Below are 21,626 nucleotides of genomic sequence, written 5' to 3'. Positions count from 1 at the left end.
CATACACTCATATATTGAGGAATTATCCCTTTTTAGCTTCATAGATTGATTCATCTTGCTTAATCCATAAATCATCTTCTTTCCAACTTTGCTTATTTTTCATTCTTTACAATCAATATTCGGTATTTCCATTTTACTCTTACGATTTGTGTCAAGTTATACCACATACCCTTAAAACTACGTACAAATTCAACTCTATCCGTTTTTCGGGTAAACAATAGGACTGGACGATACTCCATGCACCGATATTTTAATGCGGAGTAATATGTACTATTGGGATGAATTTCACTTTGCCTCGTTAATTTTTCGAGTAGAAAATAATATACCCCTTCAATTTTGGATTAAATTAGTAATATGTCCGTTGTTTTCCATACATTTTCTTGATACACATGATACAAAAAAGAAGTTAGTGAAAATCAAACTCACACATATTCGATGGAACACTTATTGATACCACTCTTACTGATAGCGTTAAATTATAAGTTTTATAGAGGCCTGCTTTCAGCTTTGTATAGACACCAAACTTCGTTGGCCAAGTATTTTTGTCGTGAAAAGGGGAAATCCGATGACAACTTCATATTAGTAATAGAAAGTTCTTAAAATAAAAAATAAAATCGAATCGAAATAGCTCATATGAAATAAAGTAATACTTCAACTATGTTAAATTAACTTACCATGTATAATACAAGAGGGCAGTGCTTGATTTTGGAGTCTTTTAGACGGAGTAGTAAAAGAACAGATATAAGAATGATGATTGTTGTAGGGGTCCTTAAGGGTGAGTTTGGTCCTTGTACGCCTTTATTACAGGCTACAACAATTGCCATAAAAATTTCGTATCTGCTTCACCCACACCATCATTAAGTCACCACCAAACTATTCCTGACCCATCCAGGCCATCTCCCAGCTATTTGTTAAGAAAACTGTGTTCAAACCAGAAAATAAAAAAAAAGCACAACTTAGAATAGAAACAAAAAAAAAAATTCGAGCCCATAAATTTCTGGTGTGTTCTTAAGAAATTTATACTCTCGTTGTTGCCTAAGGTATTTGGATTAAAGGTAACGATCTGACCGGTCGTTTTGAGATTTAGCATTTAGTTTGGTGGTTTGAGACTTTGAGTAACTTCAAAAGATGTATTATGACTTGCGTGTATGGTTGGTTTTGATTTTCGAGAGGTTCAGAGTTGATTTGGCAGGGAGATTCTCAATTTCGAAGCACTAAGTTGGAAGAGTTGACCGATGTTTGACTTATGAATAAATGATCTTGGAATCGGGATTTGATGGTTTCAATAGGTTTGTGTGGTAATTTTAGATTTCGGCGTATGATCGAATTTGGATCCGAAGGTTCCTAGAAGATTTTGGCTCTATTTGCCGAAAGTTGGCAATTTGAAGGTTTGGAGAGTTCATAGGTTTGACCAAGACTAGAATTTGGTGTTAGCAGACTCCTATTGTGGTTTTGAGACCTTGGATAGGTTCATTTAGTTAATGAAAACTTATATGCAAAGTTTGATTGTGATCCGAAATGTCTAAGTATGATTCAGACGCATTTGGCGAAGCTGGAATGTTTGAAACTTAAGAGAATGATTTGATCTTTTAGTTTTGATGTTATTTGTGGTACTTCGAAGCCTTTGGATAAGTTTGGATAATGTATTTGTACTATTTGGTATGACTGGACGGGATCCCGTGGGTTCAGGTATATTTTGGGTCATTGGTTACGAGACTAGTTAAGTTAATGATTTAAAGTTTGACCACGGTCAATATCTGGTCAAGAAAACCTCTTCTGGGTGTTTAGAGTGCACGAGTAGGTTTGTACCGTATTTTATTATTCAAATGTATATATGTTTGTATCCGGGAGATTTAGGATTAGTTTTGGGTGCTAAAACATAGATTTTACAATTACTGAATTTTCTGGTGCAACAATTCCAAGAAATACCGGTTATGTCCTTGAGTTTGTCCATAAATTTCAGACTTTCTTTAAAACTTCAAAATATCATATATAGCTCGTTTTAAGGGCAAATGTAACGACCAGACCAGTTATTTTGAGATTTAGAATTTCGTTCAACGGTTTGAGACTTTGGGGAGCTTCATATTATGCCTTATGACTTGTGTGTATAGTTGGTTTTGACTTTTGAGAGGCTCAGAGTTGATTTGAAAGAGTAATTCTCAATTTGAAAGCTTTAAGTTGGAAGAGTTGATCAATGTTTGACTTTTGAGTAAACGACATTGGAATCGGGATTTGACGGCTTCAATAGGTTCGTATAGCGATTTTGGACTTGGGTATATGGTCGAATTTGATTTTGGATGCTCCTAGAAGGTTTTGGCTCTATTTATCGGAAGTTAACAATTTGAAGAATTGGAGAGTTTACAAGTTTGACTGGGAGTTGGTTTTGATAGTATCAGGTTCGGATTGTTATTCCGGAAGTTTGAATAGGTTTATTTTGTCATTTGAGACTTGTGTGCAAAGTTTAGTTGGAATCTGGATTGGTTATGTGTGAATCAGACGTTTGGATTGAAGTTAGAAGTTTATGATCTTAAGAGGTTGATGTTGATCAACGATTCTTGGTTTTGATCTTATTTGCAGTATTTTGAGCATTTGAATAAGTTTGATTAATGTATTTGGACTTATTCGTATGATTGGACGGGGTCGCGTGAGGCTCAGATGAGTTTCGGGATGGTTTCAGACCATTTTGGTTGTGTTCGCATTGCTGATTTCTGGTGTTGTTCTGATGAGCATCGCAATCGCCGCAAGAGCATCGCGATCGTGAAGCTCTTCGCATTAGCGCGTCGAGCATGACGTTCACAATGTGTTGGGGGTCAGCGGTCAGCAGAGGGTTCACAACTTGTCATCGGTGTTCGCGTAGCTTCGGCCAGTTGGCCATCGCGATCGTGTGGCTCTACACACGTTTGCGTAGAAGGAATCTAGGGTAGTGTGGAATGGTGAATTGCAATCGCGCTGGATTTGCTGTGATCACATAGAACATTGTTGCACATACTTTCTGAGTTGTTATTTTCGGGATTTTCCCTATGATTTCAAATTTTGAGCCCAAGACTTTGAGAAGAGGTGATTTTGGAGAGCAAAATCACTACTACATTGCAGATAAGCAATTTTCACTTGATTTGACTTATATCTTGATTATTCATAGATTTCTACACCTAAAACATGAAAATTTGGAAAGAAATATGGGATTTTTGCCTACACTTTAGGAGAGTGTATTTTGGAGATCAGAGTACCGATTTGGACTCGATTTTGGAGATTAATTATATATTTGGACACGTTAGGTTATGGGTCATTAGATTTTTGTATTGGTTTTGAATTTCGGGCACATGGACCCAAGTTGACTTTTGGAAATTTGTTCAAAGATCGAAGCTTTATGGATTGTGATCGCTTTTATGGCATTTTTGACTTACTTGGATGATGTTAGGCTTGGATTTGCACGATTGGAGAGCTAGATTGAGGTTTTGATGCAGTTCAAAGTTGAAGACTAGCCCAGATGAAATAAATATATTTACAGTTTGTGGACGAGTGTGGACTCGGGAGGAGTCATGGATTAGATGGCAGTTGTGCCCATGGCAGGTCATAGAAAGATGTGGATATGAGGTCACACATGTGGTCTATCTCCTGTGAGAAAGTTGGGGGTTGCATGGTTTCTTATGAGGTATCTATGAGGAGTTTTACCTTCTACCTGGTGGGGTACATGCGCTACGATATGGGTTCGGATCACCTGATGAAGATGGCATGGCTATCATGAGGTTGAGTGTGCATTTGGGTTGATGTTTTGGAATGCATTATAGATGGTACAGCATGAGCTTATGAGGAATTCATCTATGTAAAAGTATAGGATCATGGCAATTAAGGAAGAGCAGTCACAATGGGTGCTTGGATTATGTGATTGTGGCTTGAAGCCAAGTGGGGGAGTCTACTAGTGGAGATTAGTTCACCTAGTCGTGTGTTGTGATAGATTCTGGACTCATGTATGCTTGGGGATTAGATATGATCTTAGGAGGATCACTTTGACGATGATTTAAGCAAAGATTTGCTGGGTGCATGTTGTATATCACCTTAGTGATATATGGAGGTTAAAAATAAAGAGAGAGCTAGATAATAACAAAAAGACCCGATCCACGGGCAATCTTAGTGGCTCATATAGTGGGGGTAATAGTGGAAAGGCATTACATAGGAGAGTGTCATCTAGACACGCGCAGTCAATTGCTCAGTCTTCAGTTAGAGCACTACCATCAGGGCCTGATCAGCAGCGGTGGGGCTATAGTAACCAAGGCAACCATGGGTCTAATTAGCAGGTCCAGTCGAATGGGGATTCTCAGCTACAGCCAAGGCCCCCATGTCCCAAGTGCGGGAGGCGTTATTTGAGAGTGTGCCGACGTGGGACGGATGAATGTTTCAGGTGCGGAGTCAAGGGCCACCAGTTAAGGCACTGCCCCAACAGTCAAGGGACAGCAAGTAAGTCCCTCAACACCCAATATTAGGATATCCTAGCTATGTGATTTCACTTGTGAATATTTCAGATTCTAACACATATCATGAGCATGTTGAATTGAAATACAGATTCGCCGTATCTCTAGTCCTCTCATATAGGATCAACTATTGTGAAGGGTTAAGCTGTCAAAATGATAATAATATCACAAGTGCTCAACTTCTTTTTTCATCCTCGTAGGCTTGTGGCAGAGATTCCTTTTTATCAATGCCTACTAGGCAACTCTATACCTCATGTGTCGAATCAATGATTTCATCACAATGATTAACCATGTCAGCACTATTGGTAGTAACCTTTATGTTTCTTAGGATATAACCTCCTGAAATACCATGCTCAGTACCTTGATGGATTTTTGAATAATTTTAGCCAATCTCGAACCTCGTTGTTCATATTTATAGAAATCAGTGGGGGTTGAAGGTTCAATCATGTCAAAGAAGAAGCGTCATTCCGTGATCATATATATTGGATAGGAAGTTTTATGGTAATATTCAAGCTAGCACATCTTAAAGTAATTGTTGGAGGTTGTCAAAGGTTTACTTTGGGTATTCGGCATATAGATTTAGAATGGAAGAAAGTGAACAGGTTATTCTAAAAGATTTGTCTATGAATATATTGTGTGAATTTTTAAGGAAGGTAAAGTATATGTAGTCACATCAGGCCTTATAAAATCTTGAAGGAAATAGGCCAAACTATGAGTATGATTTTTCCCTATTATTGTCCTCCGTATACCAGTGTGTCTATGTGTATGAAGGTGGAGTTAATGAATAATTGGATTATGAGGAGCAACTATTTGCTATCCTTGTTAGATAAGTCCAGAAGTTAAGATTGCCTCCGTCAAGTGCTATGGCGAAACCAACAGGTTGAAGAGATTACTTGGGAGGCCGAGGAAGAAATGAAGAAACGTATCCTTACTTGTTTGAATAGCTATGTATTTACAAAGATGTGAACTATGAAAATTCTAAAAGTTGCTTTCTACGAGTTATGTATCATTTGTACAATTGGCATAAAGGGTGTTTGCTTCTGGTAATACCATATACCGCTTGCGAGGCCACAGTTTGTGTTGTTTTGTATTATGCTACGTCGTTGGATTACGTATATGTTGTTAGGGTATGTTTTCTGGGCTCTCTAACAGGTGGATAGGCCTAGTTACAAGGGAAACTCTGGTGAAATTTTTGGAAATTTTGCGAGTTAGTCAAATTTGGGGCTGCTCGAACGTGGTATGAAATAGACTGAGTTGCATAAGATGTTAATAACAGGTTTTGACCATCATTCGAGGACGAATGATCCTAAGCGGTGGAGAATGTAACCCCCCGAATTTTTTTTAAAGAACTTAAGTATAAAGCCCGGTAAAAATTTGCAAAGAAAATAATGTTTCATGGTGCCGGACTAGGCTCGCAAGCTCGCCGCGGCTCGGACCTTTTGGGTTGAACAATGCACGAAAAAGTAAAGGAAAATATTTGGCGGAACTGTGCATTTCTGCGGTCCATTATGCGATCGCAGAATCACTCAGCGGACCGCATAATGGCCGCAAAGTGACGCAGTTATTTGGGTCAGTTGGAAGCAATTATGTGGTCGACTATGCGACGGCATAACTATTATGCAGTGTACTATGCGATCGCAGAACAGTTATGCGGATCGCATAGTGACCGAAAACTCAGGCAGATTTTTTTGGTCATTTTGGACACCAATTATGAGATCGATATGCGGTCCGCATAACCGTTATGCAGTAGCATATGCGACCGCATAACCTGTTCCGGAGCTTTATTTTTGGATTTTTAAAACCCGACCCTATTTCGTTAAATACACGCAAAGGGTCATTTTTGAGCAAATATTCTGATGTTTTAGAGAGAAGGGAGAGTGTTTTAGAGAGAGAGAAAACCCTAGGCTAATTATTCATCAAGTCTTGCTCAAATCTTGGAAGATTAACAAGGGAAACCCACAAGTTCATCATCTAAGAGATTGGGATTGCTAGAATTTCCGGAACGTTGTAGTAATTTAAGGAAAGCTCAATTGAGGTATGTTGGCTAAACTTTCTCTCTTGGAATTGAATTCCATAATATTATCGTGAGTTTCAAAGTATGGGTTGTGTGTTAAAATGTTGTGTCTTTGAATCGAAATTCAAATGAAAGCTAGTATGCCAAATTGTGGGAGAAAATCTCAATATTCTTAAGATTCTTAATTGCTCATATGTGTACCTAAAGTCTTGATTGGGAATGTCTTATTGTTGATAACCTATGAAGATGGTTGGAAGTGAAATCAGTGAATTGGGAATATAAAGTATGGCCAACATGCCAATAGTGAAAGGTATACTTGTGGCCAATGGTGCAGATGTAATGAAATAATGTGAGAAAGGATATGAAATGAACTTTGACTCAACTATTCCAAAATTGACTTCGACAATATAATCGGCTAAAAGTTTATGAACTCAAGTGATGCCCATATGTGGCTGTTTTAGCTAATGCTATGCTTTGTAAGTAATTTTCAATGTGCTTTGCATTCTTACGCATTCGTGAGTGGAAATTGTGTATGATTATAATTTGTGCTTCGATTGCCAATCATTTTACTCCATTTATTGGAAATAAATCGATTATGTTTAAATCCTTCATTACTAATGAACTTAAAGTTGTGATTTCCGGAACATTCTACTCGTTGATAATTATGATGATGATCTATGAAAGGGAAGAAATGAAAGTGTGGAATATAAAATACGGCCATTGCACCATGAATAAAGAATCATATGTATGGCCAAGAGAGCCAATGAAATAATTATGTTGTAAGTGGTTGAAAGTAAGGATTAGGTGATATGTGATGTGAAAGGTTATGAGATGTACGTATTTGTACTTTTGTTTCCAATGTGTTATGAAACTCTATGAACAGTCTTTGAAACACATAGGTATATTGTGTTATGAAACCCTATGGACGGTCTTTGAAACGCATAGGTATATTGTGTTATGAAACCCTATGGACGGTCTTTGAAACGCATAGGTATATTGTATTATGAAACCCTATGGACGGTCTATGAAACACATAGGTATATTGTGTTATGAAATCATGTGGACGGTCTATGAACGCATAGGTACATTATGATATAAAATCCCATGGACGGTCTATGAACGCATAGGTACATTGTGTTATGAAATCCTGTGGACGGTCTATGAACGCATAGGTACATTATGATATGAAATCCTGTGGACGGTCTATGAATGCATAGGTACATTATGTTATGAAATCTTGTGGACGGTCTATGAACGCATAGGTACATTGTGTTATAAAATCATGTGGACGGTCTATGAAACGCATAGGTACATTGTGTTATAAAATCCATTGTGATATGAAATCCTGTGGACGGTCTATGAAACGCAAAAGTGCATTGTGTATAAGAGGTATAGATGTACGGTATGAATAAACACTGTGGACGGTCTATAAAACGCATAAGTGTATAATATGATATGTGAACACTAAGAACGGTCTAATGAGACACATTATTAATGCAGACAATAGGTGCCCCTTTTTGTTGTCCTTGTTTGTACAGGTTGTTTCAATTACATTATATTATGTGTTCCATGTATAAATCATATGGGCATTCTATTTTGAAAGAGGATTTCTAGCTATACATACTAGTGCTATTCGACAGTACTAATGTACCTTTTGCCGGGGGCGCTACATCTTTAATGGATGCAGGTGGTTCTATAGCAGGTGGCATTGATCAGTGATAGCAGTACTCTCCTTTCAGCCGATTTGGTGAGCCCCACTTCATTTCGGGGTCATGTATCTTTTGTTTCTCATGTACTTTGTGGTTAAGGTATAGCTGGGGCCTTGTTGCCGACATTCCCATATTACTCTTCAGTTGTACTTAGAGGCTCCGTAGACAGGTTGTGGGTGGTATTTGATGTTGGGAATTGGAGTAGAACTGTTGGTGTTTGGCAACATGTTTTTCATTAAATCTATAAACTCGTACTATTTTGGAATTATTGAATGATACTGTTAATGGGAATGAAATGGAAGCGGTTAATAAAATCTCTTCAGTATTTGATTAACGGAGTACATCTCCTCTTTATTCATGAATGAATCTGGGTAGAATGAAATATAACAGGTTTGCTCAGTCGGGTTCACTCGGTTGAGCGTCAGTCGCGCTCCTCGATTTTGGGGCGTGACACAGAGATAGAAATTACTCAACATAAAGCAAAGTTTTCATTAATTCTAAATTTTCAATAATTATATAAACACCTTTTCTTAAGCTCATTTAATTAATTATTTGCAGAGGAAAAAATCCAAAATGAAATTAAATTTCAATAATTATCAAACCAGCAAATTCACAGAATTTCATAAATAATCAAATAACAATCACATCAAATTGTCATATAATAACAGAGTCAACAACAAGGATTTAGGCACGACAAATAGATGATTAAATATATGCCAACAATTATCCAAGTTACTACACCATATGCTCAAGACTTTAACTCAATAAAATTTGCACATATAAACCAAGTACATACTCGTCACCTCACGTACATGGTTTTCAATTACACAAATTGCACATAAGACTCAATGCCTAAGGGAAAATTCCCCCACTCGAGGTTAAACAAGACACTTACCTTTTTGAAGTTAGGTCGATATTTTCAAAATAGCTTTCTAGCGTGAATTGACCTCCGGACGGCTCCAATCATTCTTGAGCCTTCCTTACATTACTACGAGGTTCCGAAAATCCTAGCAACTTCAATCTATTTAGAAACATAACAAAAGTAAACCATAATTAGGAAGATTTTCATGGTTTCAGCTCATTTGAGCATTTTATCAATCACTAGGTGTGCAAATTTGGCTACAAGGTTCTTCTACAAGATTTCCTTTACTCCTCAACCCAATCTTTAATTATTTTAGCCCAACAATCTTTCCACATTCTTATTGGTGCATACATGTATAAATAATACTCTCATACCCAAGAATCATACTCCTAATCAACCATCTTCTACCCAAATTCGAAATTGAAAACTAGGGTATGGAACCTTACCTCTTTGATGAAGAATTTGTAAGATTTCCTTGTTGGATTTCAAAGTTTGGACAAGATCTTGATGAACAAAACACTTCATCTACTTCCTTTCTCTAGAACACTCTCACTTCTCTCTAAAAAAAACTTCAGATAATTGCCCCCAAAATAAACCCCAAAGCCTATTTATCAAAATGGGGTCGGGTTATGAAAATAGAAAAATTAACGCTCCGAACTCAGTTATGCGGTCGTACAATGGACCACACAATTGGTGTGCGGGTCGCAAAATGATCGCACAAATCGGTGCCAAGAACTGGGCTGTTCTGGACCATTTTGTGACCAGTTTGCGGTTGCATAACCATTTTGCGATCGCATAATGGTCTCATAGTGGTCGCATAATTGGTTGCAGAATCGCATTCTATCAACCTTTGGTAATTTTGTCATAACTTCTTGTAGGAATGTCCAAATGATGAACGGTTTAAAAAGTTGGAAACTAGACACATAGACCTTTCTTTTAATAGGTAACACACCATATAACTCTTCATATCAAGAGAGGTATGCTCGTTTGACATGAGGTCTTGTGCGAACTCACTTGAAACTTTAGTCTATTACGAAATTTCCAACTTCAACATTCGATGCCGAAACCTATCGAATCAAGTCCGACTGACCTCATATTTTGCACACAAGTCATAAGTGACATAACAGACCTATTCCAATTTCCAGAATCGGATTCCGGTCTCGTTATCAAAAATTCAACTTTCGATCGAACTTTTCGAAAATCGTCTATTTTTCAACTTTTGCCAAAATGCGTCGAATTGTCCTACGGACTTCCAAATCCAAATCCGAACACGCGCCTAAGTACAAAATCACCAGACGAAGCTATTGACATCATCAAAATTCTATTCTGAGGTGGTTTGCTCAAAAGTCAACTCTTTGGTCAACTCTTTCCATTTAAGCTTCAAAATGAGAATTTCTCTTTCAATTAAATTCTAAATCTTCCGAAAATCAAACTCGACCACACCCGCGGGTCATAATACATATTATGAAGTTTTCCGGGACCTTAAGTCATTGAACGGGGTATTAATATTTAAAACGACAAGTCGGGTCGTTACAAAGCTGCTCTTCCTCCGATGCCACTACCCTATCCTCAAGTTGAACTAGATCAATAGGCTGCACTGGCATAACTTCTAGAACCTGATCAACATAGACCCACTGCTCTGGAGTACAGGTCGCGGGAGTCTGAGCTCCTCCCCCAACTTGAGATATGGCAGGTGCAAGTGGAATCAACCACGCCTGAGCTAGAGTACCGAACATGCACAAGAATTGTGCGAGGGTCTCCTAAAGTGCAGGGGTGGGAACATGCACCCCGGGTGCCTCTCCCGCTACTGGTGGCTCTGCCATAGATCGAGCAGGTGCTCTAGCTGCACCATTTGTGAGAGAATAGAAAGTCAAAGATTTAGTTTTCGAAGTCAACTAATTCGTAGGATAAGGAATCAAAGAAGTGGAGTTTTCCTAACAGTTTCGTAGCCTCTCGAAGATAAGTACGGACATTTTCATACAAATTCGCAAGACTCTACTAAACATGCTTATAACTCATATCACCTATGAACCTAGAGCTCTTACACCAACTTGTCAAGACCTCATTTTTCCACCTTAGGATGTTGTGATAGCACCTAGTCTCTGAGACTAGGTAAGCCTAACATTTAATAGTAACTTAACAGGAATAATCAAACAAGAATACTAAAGTAAAACTGATAAAACTCATATAGTCTTCCAAAATAGAAGCTCAACAACACCTCTCCCAGAACCGGTGGAATTGAGTCATAAGCTCTAAAGAATATCTTAAAATGTCTACTACAACACTATCTGAATAAGAAATAACAAAATATAATGATATGGAAGGTGACTCCGAGGCCTGCGGATGCCGAGCAGGTATACTTTGATGTCTCCAAGAAGCAGCTAATAGTCAATCACTTACGTCCAGCACGAGCAGACGTACATGGTTCTACATAAAAGGATGTGCAAAAGCGTAGTATGAGTACACCACAACGGTACCTAGTAAGTATCAAGCCTAACATCGGTAGAGTATTGACGAGGCTAGGTCTAGACACCTACTAGGACATAATAAGCAGAATGAAAACATAATAATGAGGAGTAATGGAAGGTGAAGAAACAAATGATACGAAATAAGTCAACAACATAAACTAAAGACAGAATTGTAAGCGTGGAGATAACATAGAAGAAGCAATTAATGAGGACCACAATAGTCATATACAGACAAAACTGATAAGGAAGAATAAAAGCAACAAGGAGTGTTTCACCAATAACTCTTTTCAACTTGAGATGCACAACAAGAATAACAATTGAGGTAACGCCTCATACACAACAAGAATCACAACGTAGGTACCGCCTCGTATATAACAAGAATCACAACCAATGTACCGCCTTGTATATAACAATAATCTCAACTGAGGTACCGACTCATATTCACTTTTCACAATTTCAATCAAAATGTTTCCTTATATCACCACGGGGGCCGTACATTTAGTTTTAAAAATCATTTTCCCGTAATAGCTACTCGCGTTTTAGCCCACCTTATGACACCGCGTGGTGTCAAGTAGTTCCCCTACTAGCAACACGCGTATCAAGCGCACCTTATCTCACTGCATGCGTATCAACCCCAAGCCTTGTACCACCGCATGCGTATCAGTATCACAACATAATCACAACTCACACCACAAGTGCCCATATGCCACAACTTGTCAATAATCAACAATATCAATGTTTCCACAACAATAACCCATGACTCAACCACAATGTATGCAAGAATATCAACATCAACAATAACAATGGAATATCAACAATAACAATGAATGCGAATTGCTCGACAAGAGAGGTATCTCAACAATTAACAACTTCTTATCAATGTGATATCGACTTTAACAACTTCAACACCAATAACTCAACAAGAAGATATTTCATGAAATAACAACTTACATTACAAGTAAATTAACAATTAAGGATGTAGCAAAGTAATAAGGAAAACAATAACTTCAACTAAAATATAGGAGCAATGTATCAAGTAAGATGTAAAACAAGTGTTAACAAAGTCAAATAAAGCATGTAAGGTTAGACTAACACAAGTAAGAGTAGATTGAACCGGTCAAATACCACAATAAACCTTGTACCCACTCGTCACCTTGCATACACGGCTTTCACATAACACAATATGCACAAAAAAATCAATTCCTAAGGGGTAGTTCCTCCACAAAAAGTTAGGCGAGATACTCAACTCAACTAGGACAACTCAACCATAGGAAGTAGCTTTTCCTCTCAAATTCGCCTTCACACGGCTCAAATCTAACCAAATTGACTTAATATCGTCAAACAATGCAAGGAAAAACAATTACAATAGATAACCTATGATCTTTACACTTTTCCCAAAAAGTCAACAAAGGTTAACTCGGGGCCCGCCTGGTCAAAACTCGGGTCCAAGGGTGTATTCCGACTACCCATAACCTCACGAGTCCATATATGTAATTAGTTTCAAAATCCAAGTCCAAATCGACTCTCAAAACTCAAATTTTTATTTTTCAAAAGCTTGATGCATAAATTTTCACTTTGATTCACATGTTGATGATGTTAAATCTAAGATATATTGATGAAATATAGTTGGAAATTGATTAGAATTACTTACACAATATTTGTAGATGCAAATCCCCTTTCCAAATCGCCTCCTACCGAGTCTAGGGGTTCTAAAATGTGAGAAATGAGGTGAAATCCTGACTTCCCAGCCCGTATGACTAGTTGTAGATCTCGCATTTGCGACACAAGGTTCGCATCATTTGCGAACCCTCGCAATTGTGAATTAGGGGTCACATTTGCGAACCCTGACAGCCTCAACAAAAGTCGCAATTGCGACAAAGGCTTCACAATTGCGAAGCTGGCCACTATCGCAAATGCGACCAAATGATCGCAATTGTGAACCAGCCCTCAGGCCTGCTGACTTCGCAAATGTGATGGGGAAGTCGTATTTGCGACATCTGACAACCCCCTGTCACCTTCGCAATTGCGAGGCTCGTCCTTGCAATTGCAATAACTGAGCACCAGCAATTTCATTTTCAGTTCAAACCATTTTGAATCATGTCTGAAACTCATCTGAGCCCTCGGGGCTCCAAACCAAACATCCACACAAGTCAAAAAAATATCATACGAACTCGCTTGCTCGATCAAAATACAATAATAACATCTAAAACAACGAATCGGACACCAAAACGCATAAAGTATATTTCAATAACTTCTAGAATTGCAACTATGTGTCCGAATCCTATTTCATGTCCCGAAAAAAGAATCTGAACTCAACAACGAAAAGTCAACCTACGGCCAAAATTTTCAATTTCAAATTGTCATTTCGGCAAAATAACACAAATCAACATACGGACTTCCGAATTCGATTTCGGGCATACGCCTAAGTTCAAAATCACGATACGAAACTATCGGAGCCATCAGAATACCGTTTCGGGGTCGTTTTCACGAAAGTTAATTGTTGGTCAACATAAACAATTTAGGCTTCTAAGCCAAGAATCAAAGGATCCAAATCAAACTAAATCTTCCCGGAACGAAACTAATCAATCCCGTAAGTCATAAAATCATAAACACACATGTGTGAAGCATCAAAAGGAAAAACGGGACGAAATTACACAAAATAACCGGTCGGGTCATTATATGCTGCTTTGTCTAGTCATGCTTTCGAGCCTGCTGTTGTCTCTCATTATTTTCTGATGGTCCGCTAGAGCTAATGGGCCTGTTTTACAATACAACCCAAAATGAAGAGTCTAGCCTCCTTTAACTTATCTTTCTTTACCATTTATGTATATTCACGTTATGTTTAACTGACAATGCTTAGTGGGTGCTTATTTACTTTTTCATTTAGTATGCTTAAATAGAAGTTAGCCTTAGTATAACAAATTATGTAGGATAGAAACACAACACGTTTAGATCAGTGCTCTCTTTTTATAAAACTTGTAGCAATTAAAAGTAATACATGCTAGCTCGTTATCAATGAACCGTTTTACCAAAATCTCTTCTAACATTTTTCCTATCAAGTGTTTGCAAAACTGTTTTCAAACAAACAAGGCAAATGTTCTAGAACAATCGACCTTTTATAAAACTGAAACTAGGCTAACTCTTTGAAAGAAAAATGCGAAGGTAGATCTGACCTAGTTTTATGATAAAGGATAAAAGTCTCTTGAAATGTAAGTGGTAAGGCCCAATTAATCTCTTCGAACATCCAGGGTATTTCTTACATAATATTTGCAAATCATTGTAGCAAACATAGACATTTTTTAAACTTACAACTCTAGCCACCTTTTACATTATATTTAATCAATTCTTATTTTACTAGGTAACTAATAGTGCATTTTTTTTTAATATGCAACACTTCTCCTCATTTATCTCATCTAATAAAAGTTGTCAATTGTTCTAGCCGTCTTTTCTTTAAAATCAACCATTATCAAAATAACCATTCACTGTCTAAGTTAAGCTGTATAACTTTAGCACGAGTTTAGCTCATATATGTAGACTTTACTCAACTAACAACTCTACACTTTAGCTTAACCTCTCTTTAATAATAATCGGAGTATGAACAATTTTTTTTCCCATTTTTATACTAAGTTTGAGGAGCTACCTTTATTAGTATTGGCACGTGAGTTGTTTGTGCATCACATGAGTTGCTAGTATGGCTGTTGTGATTATGGCATCTGAGTTATCCGTGTAGCATGTGAGTTTGTTGTGCGGTTGTTATTATTATTGGCATGTGAATTGTTCATCCAACACGTGATTTGTCCATGCTGTGATTATGCACGTGAGTTGTCCATGCTGTGTTTGGATAAGGATCCATCCCCTAGGGTCACCCTCCCATGTTTCTCTCTTGATGGCATACATACAGGTTGTGAGAAACCGACGGGTTTCTAGTTGACGTAGATTATGGAAAACTGATTAGTGGTTAGAGATTGCACATCTTCTCTATTTGCAAACTCCTTGGATATATACATGCTTTTTACTGTATATCTTCTTTATATGCTATTTATAGAATGTATACATGCCTTTCATGTATATCCTCTTTATATGATGCCTTACTTGATGAATTTATTCACGGGACATATCTTCCCTATATGTTAGTCCGTGTAACCTGACTTGTTGATTCATGCATATCTTCTCTATATGTAATTGCTGACAATTACTTGATATCAAATGCATATCTTCTCTATATGTTGCATTGTTAGTTAGTTACAATGCTTGTGTGTGTCTTCTCTATGTGCACCGATGGCCTTATCTCGACTTCAAGCTTAGATTCAAGCTACCGTTTGTTCATGACTTATACTAACAATACTTGGGGCAATTGTATGCATTTTCACCTACTTATTTAATGTTATTGATGATCCTTCATTTGAGTTTTATTATTTATTATTTAGTTTACGTAGTATGTTGGGGTTAGGTGCCATCATTACTAGGTGAGATTTTGGGTCGTGACATTATTATTGATTAAGAAGCGTGATAAATTTATCGAAAAAAAAGGAAGAGCCAAAATTGGTCGTCAACAGTTACCCCTCTTTGACCGATAATGATGAAAGATTATTGTAGCAAAAAAATCAATTTATAGGCCAATTTTGTGCCGTATTGCGGGCATGAATACTGAAAAGGCATTAAGGTTTGAAAAGCATTACGGCCGAATTTCAGTTTTCATTTGCCTACATAACTTGAGCTCAACAAGGATCGTGCCATATGTAGTTATGGATAAGAAGTTGTCGACTCTTCCCAGTGTTGGAATTATGGTGCCACTGAGTCTGTAAATGAAGTGATGTTGGCACGAATGGAGTGGATGTGGTTGCGCTCTGATATGAGCTATCAACGTATCCTTCGGGAAGCATGAATCTGGACAATTATAGTTCGATAGCGATGATTGGAAAATATTTAGTGCACATTTGAACACAATTGGTAGGAAACTTTAATAATCTTATGGATTTCGGTCGAGCGGAGCTGAGCGAGCAAATTATTGATTTGCTTATGCGTTTAATATTCCACATAAATAATTTTGCCCCAGTTACTACTTAGAGGTGGTTCCACGTTGCGATGCTTGATCTGCAAAGGTAGAGATAAAGGAAGGCAAGCTTGTGAGAAACATCCGACTTATTTGCATGGTCTTTACTGATATTAGGGATTTTTGAGTTATAAAGATCTTACAAGATTGGGCCTCCAGTTGCAAAGGGCTGGAAGTTAGAGACGGGGGCCTTCGGGCTGTGAAGGACTTTGATGTTGGTGGGGGCCTTCAGCCTGCGAAGGGCTTGAAGTTGGTGGGGGCCTTCGGGCTACGAAGGGCTTGATGTTGGTGGGGGCCTTCGGGCTACGAAAGGCTTTGATGTTAGTAGAGGCCTATGGGCTGCGAAGGGGTTTGATGTTAGTGGGGGCCTTTGGGATGCGAAGGGTTTTGATGTTAGTTGGCCTTCGAGTTGCGAAGGGCTTTGATGTTAGTGGAGACCTCTGAGCTATGAAGGCCTTTGATGTTATTGGGCCTCCGGTTTGAGAAGTCCTTTGATGTTAGTTGGCCTCCGAGTTGCAGAGGTCTTTGATTTTATTGTAAAGTGCATATGAACATAACACGGTTAAATAATAAGGAGAGTAGAGAGGGAACTCTTGATTATTGGTGTGGTTCTTGTCGCGCCCCTTTTTTCTCGCGAAAAGTGGGCTTCGACACGTGACAACTCCTTTTAGAATGGGAGATAGAGTGCTAAAGGAGAAGAGTCGCCACCTAATGATTTTTTAAAGTACGTTAGGGCACCTATTATGCAGATAACTCTGTTTGACTAGTCAACGCCACCAAAGATCGGGTAAGGGCTCAAGTTACCTCAAAGAGAAAGTGTTAGGCACTCTTTGAGGTCCACAACTATGGGTCCCGGCCGAACTTAAGACTATGTGGATTACGATTAAGCTAGGTGATCAAGTAAATAAAGGGAATTCAGAAGTCAAAGAACTTTATTACAACATGATTAATACAGATCTTAGTGCGAATATAGAGATATGTCTATTTAGATCTAATAACAACATATAAAGAGGTGGGAGTCCTAAGTTTTTTAGCCTAAAGGATCACCCCGTGCAACATAAATAATATTTCGTAACTCCCTCAAGATGGGGTGCTACTCACATTATTCAGCGGGCACATACTATCATCTCCTGCTACCCGATTACTATGTTAAAGTTGTTACCTAAAAGCGTTCTAATTCAATTATAGGTCGTACCCTATGCGTGCACTACTCATCCCATACCTATGGTCCAGGAGGTATTGGACCTTTACTTTGGATGGTTCTAGACCTCACATAGACTATTCAGAAATGTCAAAACTAGGCAACATACAAAATACATTGGACTTCACATATAGGCAGTTAAGGCTCAAGTTTGCTTCCACACTTAAGCAACAAATGCACGCAAGACAAATTATATGTTGAGCAGTTCAGAATTAAGAACTTAGATCCCTATAGACATGATTTCTATGTGACAAGGCATTAAGGCATGCAAGCAGTTCGAGAAACCAAGTGTCGCCCAAAGACAGGATTATACAGTTGTCGCATATTGATTGTTGAAATTGTAGATTTCCAGTTATTAATCCAGTAGCAAAATTATACGAGCAAAAGAATAGTAAAGAGCATAATAGCAAGAACCCCAGATCTCCGATGCTTCAGAGTTCACAAGAGCCTCGAGAATGGGCTCCGAGCAGTGCTTGCACCGGAGAAGGTCGTTTAATGGCCTTGACTTTCAGCCGGCCAAGAATTAGAGTATAGAACAAGAGAAGAAGAGAATAATAGAGTAATAGCTTCTATTTTTAGTAAATCCAGGTGATTCCAAGTCTCCCTCAAAGGGAAAAGGGGAGGGGTTTATATAGCAGTCAAGAATCGAGCAAACATATAAGGAAACTGAATAAATTAAGCACCAAACAAGGAAAAGAAACATACAAATCAATTTGAAATCAATTTAAGAGAGAAATCTGGTAAACCCTAATTTTTTAAGGAAAAGTGCAAATCAGCAAAGTCCAAACAAAATCGGACTCACACGGTGTAGAATCAGACGCGTGTAGACGAAATACGGTCCAGATTCAAGAAATAGGACTTATTCCGACAGAATCAGAGAGGTGGTACTTGCCATGTTTAGGTAAGTACTAGGTGATACCATAGAGAATCAACCAATAGCGGAAACACACAAATATGGTAAGTAAATAAGAGAAAAATCGCATTGTAGCCGGGATTAGGAGAAAATTTGGAGAAGGCGGCGATTAGGATTTTTGATGGGGGAGGAGCGTTTGAGGGCGGCTAGACAGAGACAATGGTCTCTAGGGTTTAGGGATTGGGTTATAAGAGAAGAGGTGTTCAGGGTTGTGAACCGTTGATCATTCTTGATTAACGGCTGTGGTTTGAGGGGTCTGGGTCGGTTTTGGACTGGGCAGGGTTGCCTGGGATTGGGCTTGAGGTTTTGGGACAGCTCTTAAGTACACTCAATTTGTTAAAAATAATTTTAAAAAATGGCTAGTAAATAAATAAAAAAAATATTTTTATGCACTAAAATGATTTAAAATAATTATTTTTTCATTGTAAAAATAGAAAATACTGTTTTAATACAAATAGTATAAATAAGGAGTCTTTGTATATGAATATAGGATATTATTGTAAAATTAAATAAATAGCTTAAAAATGTAAACATAATTATATGAAATGAAGTGAAAAAAAATTATGAAACATGTATGAGGATGCAAAAATAGTAATTTGGATGATTAAGTCACCACAAATAATTTAACGGGATAATAACTAAATGTTTATGTCATTTAATGCAAGAAAATTAATTTAAAAGCTCTAAAATTATGGAAAATTATGAAAAGTGCTTGTGTAAATCTTGTAAATTAAATAATAACGCAAAATGATATTTTGAAAGCATATATATATTTTAAAAAATATGAGGGCAAAATTGGGTATCAACAGCTGCCCCTCATTACCCGGGAATGATGAAAGAGTTATCGGGTAAAGAATATGATGACCAATTTTGGCCGAATTGAGTGAGGGATGGTGTGATTTGAAAAAATGGGGGCTGATCCATGATTCCTAAGTTGCCTACATATCCCTGGTATTACGGAAATCAGGTCGTGTGTAATTCTGGATCCAACGGTGAACTAAACCGATGGAGTTGGTATAAGAACGGTCATATGCTTTGGAAAGGGTTCTTTTGGGTAGGACAATATCAGATGAATTTGCGCTAAATCATGAATGTGAATCTGAAATGTTATGGATGTATCTCAAAATGAGTATCTGAACGATTACCAAGTAAAAGTGGGTAACTGATGGTGGTTGGTTACGTTTGAAATAATTGCAGGATATGAACGTTGAACAGAAACCGGAGCGAAGATTGCTCCCGTTAGGAGAACGGTTACTTCCTGGATTACATGCAAAACTTAAAACATAATGCATGCAAGTATATATGGATTATTGCGAGAATTTAAACATGATGCAAATTCCCTTTGGGCCATGAAAGTTGTCTTTTGACGGTGAGGATGATGTCCTTACACCATGACGTCTTTGAATAATGATGTGCAATACTGAGAGATCCTTAGGCCATGGAATGGTGTCTTCCGGCTATGAGGATGATGCCTTCGGACTATGACGCCTTTGGACAAAGATGGCGATGTTTCAGCCCATGAGATGTAAAGATATGATGCTAGGTCGTATGTGAAGCGAAACATAGCTTAGGCAATGCTTAGCCGCAGGCAAATAGAAGATAGTGCTAGGTCTTAAATAGCATAATGGAGATAATATTTAATCTTGAGAAAAAGGGAGTGCTTAGCCGTATGCAAGAAGGGGAGGCGGGGCTTAGCCTCATGCAAAATAGGAGACAGTGCTTAGTCTCATGCGAAGAAGGCAATGTTTAGCCTTATGCAGTTAAGGAAGCAAGGCTTAACCTCGTGCAAATAGGAGACAATGCTTAGTCTCATGCAAAGAAAGGCAGTGCTTAGCTTTATACAGTTAAGGAGGCAATGCTTAGCCTCATGCAAATAGGAGACAATGCTTAATCGCATGCAAAGAAAGGCAGTGCTTAGCCTTATGCAATTAAGGAGGCAGGGCTTAGCCTCATGCAAAATAGGAGACAGTGCTTAATCTCATGCGAAAAAGGCAATGTTAGCCTTATGCAGTTAAGGAGGCAGGGCTTAGCCTCATGCAAAATAGGAGACAATGCTTAGTCTCGATGTAAGGAAAGGCAGTGCTTAGCCTTATACAGTTAAGGAGGCAATTCTTAGCCTCATGCAAAATAAGAGACAATGCTTAGTCTCATGCAAAGAAAGGCAGTGCTTAGCCTTATGCAGTTAAGGAGGCAGGGCTTAGCCTCATGCAAAATAGGAGACAATGCTTAGTCTCATGCGAAGAAGGCAATGTTTAGCCTTATGCAGTTAAGGAGGAAGGGCTTAGCCTCATGCAAAATAGGAGACAATGCTTAGTCTCGATGTAAGGAAAGGCAGTGCTTAACCTTATGCAGTTAAGGAGGAAATGCTTAGCCTCATGCAAAATAGAAGACAATGCTTAGTCTCATGCAAAGAAAAGCGATGCTTAGCCTTATGTAGTTAAGGAAGCAATGCTTAGCCTCATGCAAAGAATAGGAGGCAAGTGAAAAAGTATTTCTTAGCTGAAGATATTTGTGCTAGATAATCTGAAGGCAGTGTCTTGATGTATCTATGAGTATCGTTATCTTATTGTACCTGCATTCAAAGAAAAATTGTGAGTTTTGTGGGGGAAGGTTGGTTTGCGTTTTTGCCTTCTGCCTTGCCTGTGCTCCTGTCTTTAGATCCTGTTTGAGTTACCCTGGGTAGCATCTGGCTGCCATATAAATAATGTTTTCGAAAAATATGCATGCATTTGATAAATATAGTTGTTTTAAATATAGTAGTATGCGATATCAAGTAAATTAGATGAACCCATGACTGTGACATATTTTAGAGACATTGCGAGCTACTTGCTTTAGAATTTTGAGGGTCCTCCTCAAAATTCTGCCCCAGTTTAAAAACAATTCTTTGACTGCTCTGTGTATGACAAAGTTGGCTGGACTTGCTTTAGAATTTTGAGG

The sequence above is a fragment of the Nicotiana tomentosiformis genome, chromosome 6 (genome assembly GCF_000390325.3).
Source record: "Nicotiana tomentosiformis chromosome 6, ASM39032v3, whole genome shotgun sequence".
NCBI lineage: Eukaryota > Viridiplantae > Streptophyta > Magnoliopsida > Solanales > Solanaceae > Nicotiana > Nicotiana tomentosiformis.
This window is presented reverse-complemented; position numbering follows the sequence as displayed.